General features: G+C 34.4%; 1 protein-coding gene across 3 annotated transcripts in view; it reads right to left on the bottom strand.

Annotated features, from left to right (window-relative positions):
* The window catches only part of LOC131669299 (serine/threonine-protein kinase grp), a 493,024-nt gene that overhangs the window by 381,805 nt on the left and 97,230 nt on the right, over positions 1-13,989 (bottom strand). The window contains exon 2 of one of the 3 annotated variants that reach the window (XM_058944204.1): positions 5,331-5,577. The exons of the other annotated variants lie outside the window; for them this stretch is intronic. The gene's annotated coding sequence lies outside the window, so the exon portion shown is untranslated. The remainder of the gene's footprint in view (positions 1-5,330; positions 5,578-13,989) is intronic. 3 annotated transcript variants of the gene reach the window in all.

Genomic DNA, 13,989 nt, shown 5'->3' with positions numbered 1-13,989 from the left:
AACTATGCTATGAACCCCCTAATAGCGCGATGGCAATCCTATCAACCCCTTAATAGTGCAAAGGCAAACGTTACTCCTTTCGATCAAGCGGGATTTTCACAACAGGATAGTTGTGAGTCAGGTTTCCGTTGATCATACGCACTTCTTTTCAACAGTCCTTTTCAGGATATAAATTATTGTTAATTTTTTCCACTCCTGATGTTTGATAATTATATTAGTAATCTTGATCTTAGGAGTCGTCCCTATAAATAAACTAAACACTTATTTTATTATAAACGTTTCGCAATTTTATTCATTGCCACCTCAGTACATCTGTTGAATATATATATTATTATAAATAAATGAATTCTTTCAATATTAATATTGTATTATAATATAAACATACGTTTTGTAATGTAGATAAAATTGAATAAATTAAGAGTTCTTCCGCACATACATGGTCTGTTATAAACATTACACTTTTAATTAAATAAATATTAATTTTTCTGTCTAATAATAAATATAAAAATAGAATAACAATCTTTTGTCAGTTAGGTAAAAATATAGTTTGTCAATTGGGTAAAAACACATCATGATCAGCAAATTAAAAGCTAAGTAACTGTTATGTATATAATGACATATCGTACTGTATATGAAATAAAAGAGAAAGACAGCGAGAGACACAACAAGAGAAAAAGTGTACTTGACGAGTGGGGGAAACACTGGAAGGAAAGGGAATTAGTGATGTATTGTAATAACTATGTTTATCCCTCGTACTGAAACTAAGTAGATTTTATGATGTTGAGTATTCTTGAGTATTGATTGTTTAAATATTTTGTGTCTTCCTGTGAATTGATGGTATTATCCGTAATTTTAATATACACCGACTCTGCGATGCATCTCTTTCTGTAATCAGCTTCTAAATGCATGATTTTTGCATTCTCCCAATCAAATTCATGTTCTGGATTATTCACGATATGGGCCGGTATAGGTAAAAGTTTAAATCTAGAGTTGATTGGATCTTCAATAGTTTTTTTCACAGAATATTTATGTTCACTAATTCTATTTTTGAGAGCTCTTTTGCTTTCACCGATGTAATTCGATGGACATTGTTTACACTGAATATTATAAATTGTGCCTGTTTTTTCCCATTTCTTTAATTTATCTTTGCCTAGACCAATAATATTAGATAGCTTGCTTGTCATTTTTGGTACACATACAATGTTACTCTTCTTTAATGATGATTTGCATTTATAGAAAAATTCTTCTTTAAATGGAATTGGAAAGTAAATTGTCGGTTTATCGTTATTGTTTTTATTACGTGTATTGTTATGACTATATGTATATTTTCTAATGCGATCTCTGATGCACACATCAACAAATTCCTCCGGATAGTCATTGTTATATAACATGTTTCTTATAATAGATATATTATTGTCATGGTGACTTTCATCAGACAACAATATCGATCTATCTATCAAGTTATTAACAATATTCTTTTTTTGTTTTAGTGTGTGATTTGAGTTGTAATTTAAAATACGTCCCGACATAGTTGGTTTTTGGTACCAGTTAGTAATAATCCCATTATTTTTTCTAGTAATTGATAAGTCTAGAAAATTAATAGAACCATTAACCTCTGTCTCATAAGTAAATTTCAAATGTGAATTATAATCATTAAATACTTCGAAAACACGATCAAAGTCAATGTTTCTGATGCACATTAATGTGTCATCCACATATCGGTAATAAAAAATTGGATTAATATTATATTCTTCTTTCAGAAAAACCAAGCATTGTGTCTCCAAATCATCCATGACCAGGTCTGCAAATAATGCTGATAGTGGGTCTCCCATCGAAGTTCCAAATATCTGCTTATAATTTGTATTATTGAAACAAAAATATTCATTGTTGAAAAGAAAATTGATAGTTGTTATGATTTCGTCAAACATCATCAACGATTTTCTATGTAATTTTTGGAACCTCTTGTATATGCTATTAAGAATTAAATATCTAGGTATACTTGTAAATAATGAAACTACGTCGAAAGACACCAGTATGTGGTCCGATGGGATGTGAATGTTTTTGATACGTTCTTTCAATTCATAACTATTTTTAATGTGTGATCTAGGCAAGTCTATGGATTCTTTAAGAACTTTACTAATTAATTTTGATAGGAAATGCGTGGGAGTGTTAACTGTAGATACTACGGGCCTGAGTGGAAAACCATTTTTGTGGATTTTTGGAAGTCCATATGCTCTAGCTAGATTTGTATGTGATTGCGTTAGAAAAAATTGGTTAATATGTATGTTTGGAAAATATTTTTTAATATAGCCTTTGTCATTAAAATTTGTAAGAAAATATTGGACATCTTTTTGCATTTTGGTTAATGTATTATTTTTTTCCCAGATTATGTATGTACTATTGTCTGACAACATCAAATTCATTTTTTCAATGTATTCGTTCTTGTATAAGCATACCGTTATGTTGCCTTTGTCAGCTCTAGTGAAAAAAAGGTTGTTATTATTTTTTAAAAAAATATTAGTGGCTTTGAGCTTTTTTTTGAAGTCTTTTTCAAATCTTTTTATATGTCTTTTGTTGTTAAGACTGGACTTTATATTATTAATCAAATTATTCCTAATATCATTAAAGGAGTTTTCCATGTCCTTATTATGTTTATCTTGTTTTCCACTCAGAATAAATTCTAAATTAGTAATACTGTCTATTATATCCGTTCTACTAAGATCATTATGTATGTTATGATTAGGGCCTAAAGATATTACCTCAATTACCTCATTCGAGATGTATGTGTCCGTAGTGTTTTTGACCCAATTTTCCTTATTATGATTATTTATCTGACGTTTATTCAATAATCTTTTTTCTTTTTCCAATAGTCTGTCATATCTAATACTCAATTTCCTATCCAATTTCCAATAAATTTTGTTTGCTTTATTTTCCGTAAATACTCTAAACATTTCTATGGTGTCAAGGTTTATATTAAAAGAATAGAGAAGGTTAGCAAGGACATTTAAACGTTTCTGGCAATATTTTATATGTATATGTAGATCTGAAATTTCAGTGTTGAGTAATTTTTTTTGAAAATACGACTTTAATTTAGTATATTTTCTATTGTTTGAATTACTATGAAAATTAAAAGTTCTATTAAAAATGTCCGTAATGTGAATAGGAGTAACGTCATTTTTTCTACAGTAAGTAAGGAAACGTAGCCTTGCTTTACAACGAGCCAAATCGTGTCTAAAGGTTGTCCATCTTCTCAAACAATTATGTTGTGCGTTTCCATATATTCTTAAAATGTATTTAAAAAAATTACCCATAATTCCCCAATGGAATCCGATCTTAATTTTCAATCACAGATCGTATGATATAAATTATTGTTAATTTTTTCCACTCCTGATGTTTGATAATTATATTAGTAATCTTGATCTTAGGAGTCGTCCCTATAAATAAACTAAACACTTATTTTATTATAAACGTTTCGCAATTTTATTTATTGCCACCTCAGTACATCTGTTGAATATATATATTATTATAAATAAATGAATTCTTTCAATATTAATATTGTATTATAATATAAACATACGTTTTGTAATGTAGATAAAATTGAATAAATTAAGAGTTCTTCCGCACATACATGGTCTGTTATAAACATTACACTTTTAATTAAATAAATATTAATTTTTCTGTCTAATAATAAATATAAAAATAGAATAACAATCTTTTGTCAGTTAGGTAAAAATATTCAGGATTCTTTTCAGGATAGTTGAAAGATTCGGCGTACTTGTTGCGATCGAGCGGTATTTTCTCGACAGTCCCTTTCAGAATAGTTGAGAATCCCAGTTGAAGTTTCTAGTAATCTTCATCGTCCTCGTGTTCCTGAGATCTATTTTATAATGTCTCCCCGGAGTTGCGTGAACAATCCTAACAAGTTCTGCAACGTATGTGGACTTTATGCTACTAAAAACCAAAGGAGAAACATTACGCCTTCAATCGAAACTGCTTACAAAAACTATTTCGGCTATTTTATCGTGAATGTCGACAAATCGTGGGTGCCAAACACAATTTGTGTAAGTTGCCATACAATATTAAGTCGTTGGAATAAAGACGGCTCTTCGCAAAAATTGCCTTTCAGTTCTCCGATGATCTGGTGTGAGCCACGTGATCATAATGACTGTTACTTTTGTTCTATTGACCTGAAAGGTTTCAACAGTAAAAATAAATCTACAATTTTGTATCTTAATGTCTCATCTGTTACTTAACTAGTTTTACGGGGGACTCTTGTCTGTGAGAAATCATCACCCATAAAGAAAGCAGAATGTTTACCTACTACTTCCAGGAGCCCAGACGAAATAAATGATATCGAGGTGGACGACGAAGATCCACAGTCAGATGATAGTGCACATTTCGATACAACCGAAAGTCCTCAATTGTTTACACAAGCTCTTCTAAATAATTTGGTTAAAGATTTAAACCTGCCAAAAAATAAATCAGAATTGTTAGGTTCTAGGTTGAAAGAAATGAATCTGTTGGCTCCAAAAACAACTTTTTCTTGGTACAGAAACAGAGAGCAAGAATATATCAGATATTTCGCAGAGAAAGATGGATTGACTTACTGTCATGACGCGACTGGCTTAATGACAAAATTAGGCTTGATATACGTCGCTACTGAATGGCGTCTCTTCATCGATTCTTCAAAAAGAAGTTTGAAGGCTGTCCTCCTTCACAATGGAAATAAATATGCTTCGATTCCACTCACCCATTCAGTGTATCTAAAAGAATCTTACGAGAATATGCAGATAGTTCTTGAGAAAATTAAATATGAAGATTATAAATGGCTCATACGTGGTGATTTAAAAGGAATAACTATACTTCTTGAACAGCAGTCGGGGTATACCAAATACCCATGTTACATTTGTTTGTGGGATAGTAGAGCTACTACACGTCATCGGGAAGAATCTAAGTGGGCACTTCGCACGTCTCTGAAGCCAGGATCACACAATATTCTCAAAAAACCCTTGTGTGATCCAAAAAAAAATACTTTTACCTCCCGTCCACATAAAATTAGGATTAATTAAGCAATTCATCAAAGCCCTTGATCAGAATGGAAAATGCTTCTACTACTTATTGGATAAATTCCCAGGATTATCTGATGCAAAAATAAAGGAAGGTATTTTCACAGGTCTGGATATAAGAAAGATGATGAAATCGGCTGATTTTCAACAAACGATGATAAGAAAAGAGAAGGCTGCATGGGTGAATTTTGCAGCGGTTGTAGAAGGATTTTTGGGAAATAGAAAAGTAGAAAATTATCACGTAGTCATTCAAAATATACTTACCAGTTTCAAAGAATTGGGTTGTAACATGAGTTTAAAAGTACACTTCCTGAATTCTCATTTAGATTCTTTTCCTGAGAATCTTGGAGCCTTAAGTGAGGAGCAAGGAGAAAGATTCCACCAAGACATCCAAGAGATGGAAAGAAGGTATCAAGGCAGATGGAATGTTAATATGTAAGCTGACTACTACTGGGCTCTCAAACGTGAAGATGATGGTCTCCAGCATAAGAGAAAGTCAGGAACCAGAAGCCTAGACGAAAGAAGGAAACGATTCCACAAATCAGAAAATTGATAACATTGAAGCATCTGACATAATGTGGTTAATAGCATTGCTATTGGGTAATTAGAGGGTTGCTAGCATTCTCATTGCGTTATTAGGGGCTTATTAGCTTAGTTCATATTCGAGGGTTATTAGGGAGGAAGTATATAGGGGGGGGGGGGCTATTAGGGGGTTGATAGGATTGCCATTGAGTCATTACGCTATTAAGGGGTTCATAGAACCGTTTATATTAGGGGGGTTCTTAGGGGGTTACTAGGGGGGTGATAGCACTGTCATTGCGTCATCAGGGGGTTATTAGCATAGTTCTTATTAGGAGGTTATTAGGAGGGGGAGATATTAAGGGGTTGATAGGATTATCATTGGGTTTTTAGGGGATTCATAGCATAGTTTATATTAGGGGGTTATTAGAGGTTTATTAGGGGGTTGATAGCACTGTCATTACCTTATTGGGGGTTGATAGCATAGTTTATATTAGGGGAGTTATTAGAGAGTTAATAGGGGTTACTAACATTGCCATAGAAATATTAGGGGGTTATTGGTCAGATAAACCATAAATTCGGATTCATTGAATGCATTTTTTGGATTTTACCTTGACCTAACCTTGACTCTGAGCCGACCAGGTCAAACGCACCCCAGATTCGAATTCAGCGACCGCAAAAACCTATAGAAACAGTACCTGTACCAAGATTAATGGGATAATCTTGATTTGACCTTGATCTGAATTTGACCCCTCAGCTAATAGGGTCAAATGAATCGTGGATTCGGATTCAGTGACCCCAAAAACATAAATGTAATGGTATTGCCTTTTGCACTTTTGTTCACATATGACTTTTTCGTGGGGCTGTCATATTTGTATTGTTGGTACTGTTGTTATGAAATCGCTAAAGTGGTGAACTTCATTCGATGATATCTCCGCGAAAAAAAAGAATTGTTAAATTTGAAAAATGCGTTAGAAAGGGCAGAAGCGGTACTTTGAGATGGTTAGATTCGTTTTGAGCAAAAAAAAATGTTTTGCAGTGTAATATAGCTTCTAAAACAGCGGAAATACGTGTTTTTCGCACTTTTAGGTTAGAATATCTCGAAAACGTGACGTGATAGAGCATTTCTGATGCCAGGTTCGTATTCAGCGCATCAGAAACCTTCGGAATATGTTGCTCATGTTCGTGCGATATAAATCATGTTGACCTGTGTTATTGTTCACAATATGTACAGGGATAATAAGCGCGGATTGTCTTTTTATATTCAAAAAATGTAATCTCAATATCAGATGAAATGACGATTTAATGAAACGTAAATATAACAGAAAAATAAAATAAATTTAACGTTATCTTCTACAAATAATGTGCCTTTGTCCTTTCATTTGAAGATACTATAAATTTCTCTCTCTTTCGGACTAGAAAATTGGAAAGGGAACGGTAACCAGCTCGAGGGTTGATGAAATTCGGGTGTAGGAGTTTGGGGCCACAGCGTGGCAGGGTAACCAGCTCGAGGATTGATGATATTCGGGTGTCGGAGTTTAGGGTTACAGCGTGGCAGGGTAACCAGCTCGAGGTTTAAGGAAATTGGGTTCGGGGTGGTAGGCGATTAGGGTAACAAATGAATGCTCTGTTCACTCTCCAATGAAGGGGTAGCAGCCCCTGATGACTGATACTGTATACTTTTGTGTTAGATTTTAAACGGAATTTCATAAACTTCATTTCTTCTGAAAAAATTTTGCAAGAAAATATTTGAAAACATAGCTTTTCTTTCAGGCGACTTATGGGGTTGCAACCCCTGTAGATAAAATCCATATATTTAGCTGCAATTTTTTAAAAGAATTTTTTAGAGTTTGTTTCGTCGAAAACTGTACATAAAATACAAAAATTTCGCTATAAAATGGTGTTGAGGGGTAACTTGCGGGGGTAGCTTTCACCCTCTAAATAGTTTATTCGGCAGAACAAAAGTATACATGTGTTTGGCTTTTTTGAGCGTCATAGAACATGAAATAACCAGCATAATCTGCGATTAACAACTGCTTATATTGTATTAATAACATTAAGGGGTAGTTCACCCTCGAAATAATAGATAAAAGAAAAACCCCGAAAAACGTCAATTTTGTTTTATCATTTTCTACTAGAATATCATTTTTTTAAATTTTTTAACATAATTTTTTGATTTTGTATGGTAAAAATACACTTAAAATACAGTTGTTCCTCTATACAACGTAGGGGTTGCAACCCCCGATGACCAAATTGATGTGTGTCTATTACATTTTTTATAAGTATCTTGTCTTTTTTTGTTTCATAAAGAAATATTCATTACAACTAAAGAAATTGCTATAGAACTGCTTTTGGGGCTGTTTTTTGGGGGTGGGTTTCATCCCTTAGATAGCTTTTTCCGCCGATAAAAAAAATACGGGTCTTTTATTTTTTTACGAACTATAACATATCTCAATTGCAGAAAAATCGAAGCCGGAGGGTTGGGGTGGTTCCCTTGTGAGTTGGAAAATAACAGAAATTATTTAATATCCAAACTTGGTACAAAATTTAAATTGGTAACGTTATTTAGATAGGTTAGTTTTTTATTAGTACTTTCAAAAATATATGGAAAAATTAATCATAACTAGAACAAAACTAATAAAACTCAATAGAAAAAATTATCTTAGACTGTCAACTCGCTTTCAGGTGAAATCACTCCACGACTAACTAAGTAAAAACAGAATATCGTCAGCAGCAAGGAAATCCATTGAGAATAAACAGTATTACTCTGACATATTCCTTGATGTCGCATAGACGTTTAACATGGTTTAGTTGAAAGGCATCTGCATCAACTTTAGAGATGTTTTCTTAAACGTCACAATATTCTACTCCAGTTCTATTTACGAAATGTAACTTATCAAGTTAAAATAAAAATAAAACGTATCAAATCGACAGCTTATAAAAGCAGGAGTACCACAGAGTAGTGTGCTAGGCTCAACACTATACTTGTTATTCACTTCGAACCTATCAGGGTCTCCTGATATCACAACCGCAACATACGCAGATAATACAAGGGTCGTTTGAAAAGTCCGTGCAAAAATGAAAATTACTTAATTTTTTTAATAAATCTTTTTTTATTTTTCATCATAAATTCTTTTAGGCTTGTAACATACACATAACCGAACTCGGTAATACAAATAAAACATAGGATTAAGAGAGCAACGAACCGGCGTAGTTCGCAGATTTATAATAGGCTTAGGGAAAAATATAAATAAGAATCGCATGTGAATTCATCGATAATCAGCAACTTATTTCCTTATTAATTTATTATTTTATTATTTTATTTTAATATTATTATTATTATTTTATTTTTATTATTTTATTTTCTTTATTATTTTTTTATTCCTTCTGCCACCGTTTACCGTTTTTTTTCTCTCTCTCTATGCTTAGCCGCACTTATATTCTTTTCTTTATTGTTTAATGTAACTTCCGTGTTATCGCCAATAAATACTGCGTCTATTGTTCACGCGCGTCTATTGTTCCTATCTTGTCGATTGCTCAAATTTCGCATTTAGGCGTGCGGGTCTAGCGCCCCGACTTGGCATTGGAGCCACCACGGCTCGACAACACCTGGTGGGCGGAAGTCCCGGGTAAGAGACAAGCTGACTTAACACAATTTAGCATTGCGACGAAATAATTTAATAGACGCGACGCTATTTACTTTTGCTGATTTATTTCTTCATTAAACGCTGAAGACGCACGAAGGTACGTATATGTATATACACATATTAATATATACATATAATTATACCGCTCTATGCGTATAGATAAGCGCAGAGAGTTTCCTTTGCTGTCGGTATGTTTAGGGCTACTTCTCGCTAACGTCGATTGGTAAGCAAAACAACTGCTGCTACAAACCCAAAAAGTTTTTCATTGTATGCGTTCCATATAAACGATATTAAGCGTCTGTTCCCGTGCGCATAACAGTGTTACTGTTTCTTTTCTCTTTTCTCACATGCTCGAATTAAAAACGCATTCGTATTATTTATTATATATATGTTATATAATTCTACGCAATTCTTTTGTTTGTTTTTGTTATTATTTTTTTCTATATAATGTGATAAAATGCGATAATTCGTCATATACCTAAGTAATCTTATTTATTCTTTTTGTTTATTTTGAATTATACTCAGCATCTAATACTTAATTTCACGCATAAAGCTTTATTATTATTATTAAAATAATTTTATTTGAGTATTGAGATGGCGACTAGTGTAGGCAATTTTGACGAATTATCGATTTTTAAGGAAAGCATAGAAAAACGAATTGCGGACTGAATTAAAGATCTACCGAGCGACGAACTCGATACAGTTTTACGAAAATTAGAACTACTCGATGAAGGTTCAATGTATGAGCGCGCGAATAGATTATATAAGCGACTTCAAGGCGATTACACCGCGGCGGACTTTGTAGCAACCGCGAACCCAGAAAGCGACGAAACAATACCAGGTGTGTAAACATGAAACCGGAATTTTTCAATAGATGGCGTTACTAGTCAATTAAGGCATCGACACAACTCGTCATGGCGTTATTTACTTGTGTTGACATCTCGCAAACCTTTTGCCGCTACAGAAGTCACCAGTTGCATACAACTGCATGGTTATATTAGCGTCCAAGATGTCGAGTTTTGTGCCGCGAAGCTACGATTTGCGGACAGCGTTGGTTTTCTGTTTCCATTTAAAGAAAACTACTGCGGAGTCACATCGAATGCTTGTAGAAGCTTACGGTGAGCATGCTCTTGGTAAATCATAGTACTTTGAGTGGTTTAAAAAGTTTAAAAATGGCGATTTTGATGTGAAAAATGAAGAACGTGGAAGACCACCGAAGAAATTTGAAAACAACGATTTGCAAGTATTGTTGGACGAAGATGACTCTCAAACGCAACAGCAACTTGCAGATCAACTAAATGTCACACGGGAAGCGATCTCCATACGTTTGAAAGCCATGGGAAAGATTCAAAAGGTAGGAAAATGGGTCCCACATCAACTGAACGAAAGACAGCAGGAAAACCGAAGAACATCTTGCGAAATATTGCTTGACAGGTTCAAAAGAAAGTCATTTCTCCATCGAATTGTGACTGGGGATGAAAAGTGGATATATTTCGAGAATCCTAAGCGTAAAAAATCATGGATAACTCCAGGCGAACCATCGATATCCACTGCAAAGCCAAATCACTTTGGACGGAAGACAATGCTCTGTGTTTGGTGGGATCAGAAGGGTGTGATCTCCTTCGAGCTGCTAAAACCAGGGGAAACAGTTAATACTGCACGCTACCGACAACAAATGATCAATTTAAACCAAGCTGTACTTGAAAAACGTCCAGAATATAAATCAAGACAACACAAAGTGATTTTACTTCATGACAATGCACCATCACACACGGCGAAAGCGGTCAAGGAAACGATTGGGGCGTTTCGTTGAGAAATTCTTTCGCATGCGGCTTATTCCCCAGACCTAGCTCCATCCGATTTTTACTTGTTCGCATCCATGGGACACGCACTAGCTGAGCAGCGGTTTACTTCTTAGGAAGATGTACGAAAATGGCTTGATGATTGGTTTGCTTCAATAAACGAACAATTTTTTTGGCGAGGAATCCACAAATTGCCAGAGAGATGGGAAAAATGTGTAGCTAGCCAAGGAAAGTACTTCGAATAAAATATTTATGTACCATTTTCGCACAATAAATGTTTCTTTTCTATTGAAAAATTCCGGTTTCATATTTACACACCTGGTAAATAGACGGAATGAAATCTACGAGGTGTGTTCAAAAAGTACCCGGAATTATCGTTTTTCCAAAAAAATATTTATTTATTCGTTTACATCAATGCGGTCCCCTTCAAAGTAATCCCCCCTGATATAATACACTTATACCAGCGTTTTTTCCAATCTTCGAAGCACTCTTGATATTCACTTTTTGGTATGCCCTTGAGCACTCTCAGCGATTCGGCCTTTATTTCTTCAATCGAGGAAAAACGTCGTCCTTTCATGGGTATCTTCCACTTTGGGAACAGGAAAAATTCACACGGAGCTATATCTGGTGAAATGGAGGTTAGGGCACGACTACGGTATTGTTTTTGACCAAAAAATTACGAACAAGCAACGACGAGTGAGCAGGTGCGTTATCGTGATGCAAAAGCCATGAATTGTTTTTTCATAAATCGGGGCGTTTTTTTCGGATTGCTTCATGCAAACGTCGCATACCTTCAAGGTAATACTCCTTATTAACCGTACGATCTTGTGATAAGAACTCATGATACACCACGGCCCTGCAGTCAAAGAAAACTGTAAGCAAAACCTTCACATTTGATCGAACTTGACGTGCTTTTTTCGCTCTTGGTGACGTTGAATGCTTCCAGGTGGACGATTGTGCTTTGGTCGACATCATAACCGTACACCCATGTTTCATCACCAGATATGACCCTTTCAAGCAAACTTGGATCGTCGTTGACGTCGTTTAACAGCTACTGAACGATGTTCATGCGATTGTTTTTTTGGTCAAATTTTAGCAGTTTTGGAATGAATTTTGCTGCCACCCGTTTCATGCTCAAATCATTTGAAAAAATGTTATGACATGAGCCAATAGATATGCCAACTTCATCAGCAACTTCTCTAATTGTGATTCGGCGATCATTCAGAACCATTTTTTCCACTTTTTTCACATTTTCATCAATTGTTGACGTGCTGGGTTGACCGGAGCGTTCGTCATCTTCAACGTCTTCGCGGCCATCTTGAAAACGCTTATACCACTCGTAAACACTTGTTTTTTTCATAGCAGACTCACCATAGGCTTTTTGTAACATTTCACACACTTTGTTACACTTTATTTCATTTTTTACGCAAAATTTAATACAAATTCTTTGATCCATTTCTTTTAAAAAACGAAAATCGCCGAGCTCATAAAAGCACGTCAAACCTTAGCGACTACCGCAGACAAAGTAAACAGTGAATATAGCTGAAAATTTTATCATACTTCAGGGGCATGTATACCAACACAATAAAAAAAAATTTTGACAATCGGACTCTCCAGACCCGCGAAATTTTAAAATTCCGGGTATTTTATGAACACACCTCGTATGCTAAACGCTAATTCGTTCGAATATTTTACCGGCGGAGCTGCGTGATGACTTTATCTTTGCGTTAACAGCAGATATCACGAATGATGCAGGAATTAGCGCAGAAGACGACACTTCAAGATTTTTAGCTAGTTCACCTAGCTTTGCGCAAAATGCAGCAGATATTTCGCTTACAACGCTTGCAGACACGTCACTGATTGCAACGCAATACGAAACACCACATACGCAACTAGCACAATAAAGCGACCCTTCAACGTTAACGACCGCTACGACACATGTATTTAATAGTTTTTTCATTCCTAGTTTTACACCCGCGCACCGTTACAACGTAAACATAACGCATACAAGCGCAACCTTACTCACCTCTGCCGCTCCGACATATACGGCAACAACGTTGCGCACAAGCGTTCGACAGTCTACAGGAAACAAGATTATCGACAGACAATTCAACGAATAAGTTAAAACGATGCGTGCTATCGAATGGCACAATACAGCTCGAACCAGAACCATTTTGAATGTACCATTCTATGAAAAGAACACTAATTCTCTGGTAATGATTCATCAAATAAGAAATCATATCGACAGAGTTTCTTTATAAAAAAAGTGACTTATAATAATATACCCGATTCTATTGATAAAAAATGGTCTTATCTGTCATCGATGACTTGCGCTATCTTCATTGTAGAAAAGTAAATTTTATCGTTAATTTTAGATGTAGCAAATTACAGTTTTATACTCCTGAGGAGCAATATATGAAATATATTGTAAATAGAACACTTTGTCTAATTAATGAGAAGGATTTAAAAGTTTTGTTAGAAAAAATTCATTAAGATGCTTATTTTGAAAAATATTTTAATCATAAATTTAACGATGAAAAAATTTTAATGAATTTTACAATGTATAATAAATATAATAGTAGCGTTTTATATGAATGAACTTTTTCTCCAGTTGAATAAATATTGTATTTAACCATACATCCACTGTTTTCATTTACTTATATTTTTTTTTCATCATGAAAAATAAAGAAAAAATGTTGTCACTTAAACATGTACGTGATAAAAATGCAATAAGAATAAATCGCAAAGAATTGAGTACACAAAGTTGTTATGTTACATGGCATTTTCAGAAATCACTATTGACTGTCGACATGACATATCTTTCACGAGGTCAAGGGAACATATTTTGATGGCCTATAGTAATACTTAACCACTAATGCGTAACTTGTTACGACATATTTTCTTATAATTTAGTGAAAACAATACGTCTTTTATTTTAAACTCGTATAGTTTTTA

Source organism: Phymastichus coffea, unplaced genomic scaffold (genome assembly GCF_024137745.1).
Source record: "Phymastichus coffea isolate CEN01 unplaced genomic scaffold, Cenicafe_Pcof_1.1 PCOF00001, whole genome shotgun sequence".
NCBI classification, from domain to species: Eukaryota; Metazoa; Arthropoda; class Insecta; order Hymenoptera; family Eulophidae; genus Phymastichus; species Phymastichus coffea.
Note: the sequence above shows the minus strand (reverse complement) of the source record. Positions and strands in the feature narration are given on the sequence as shown.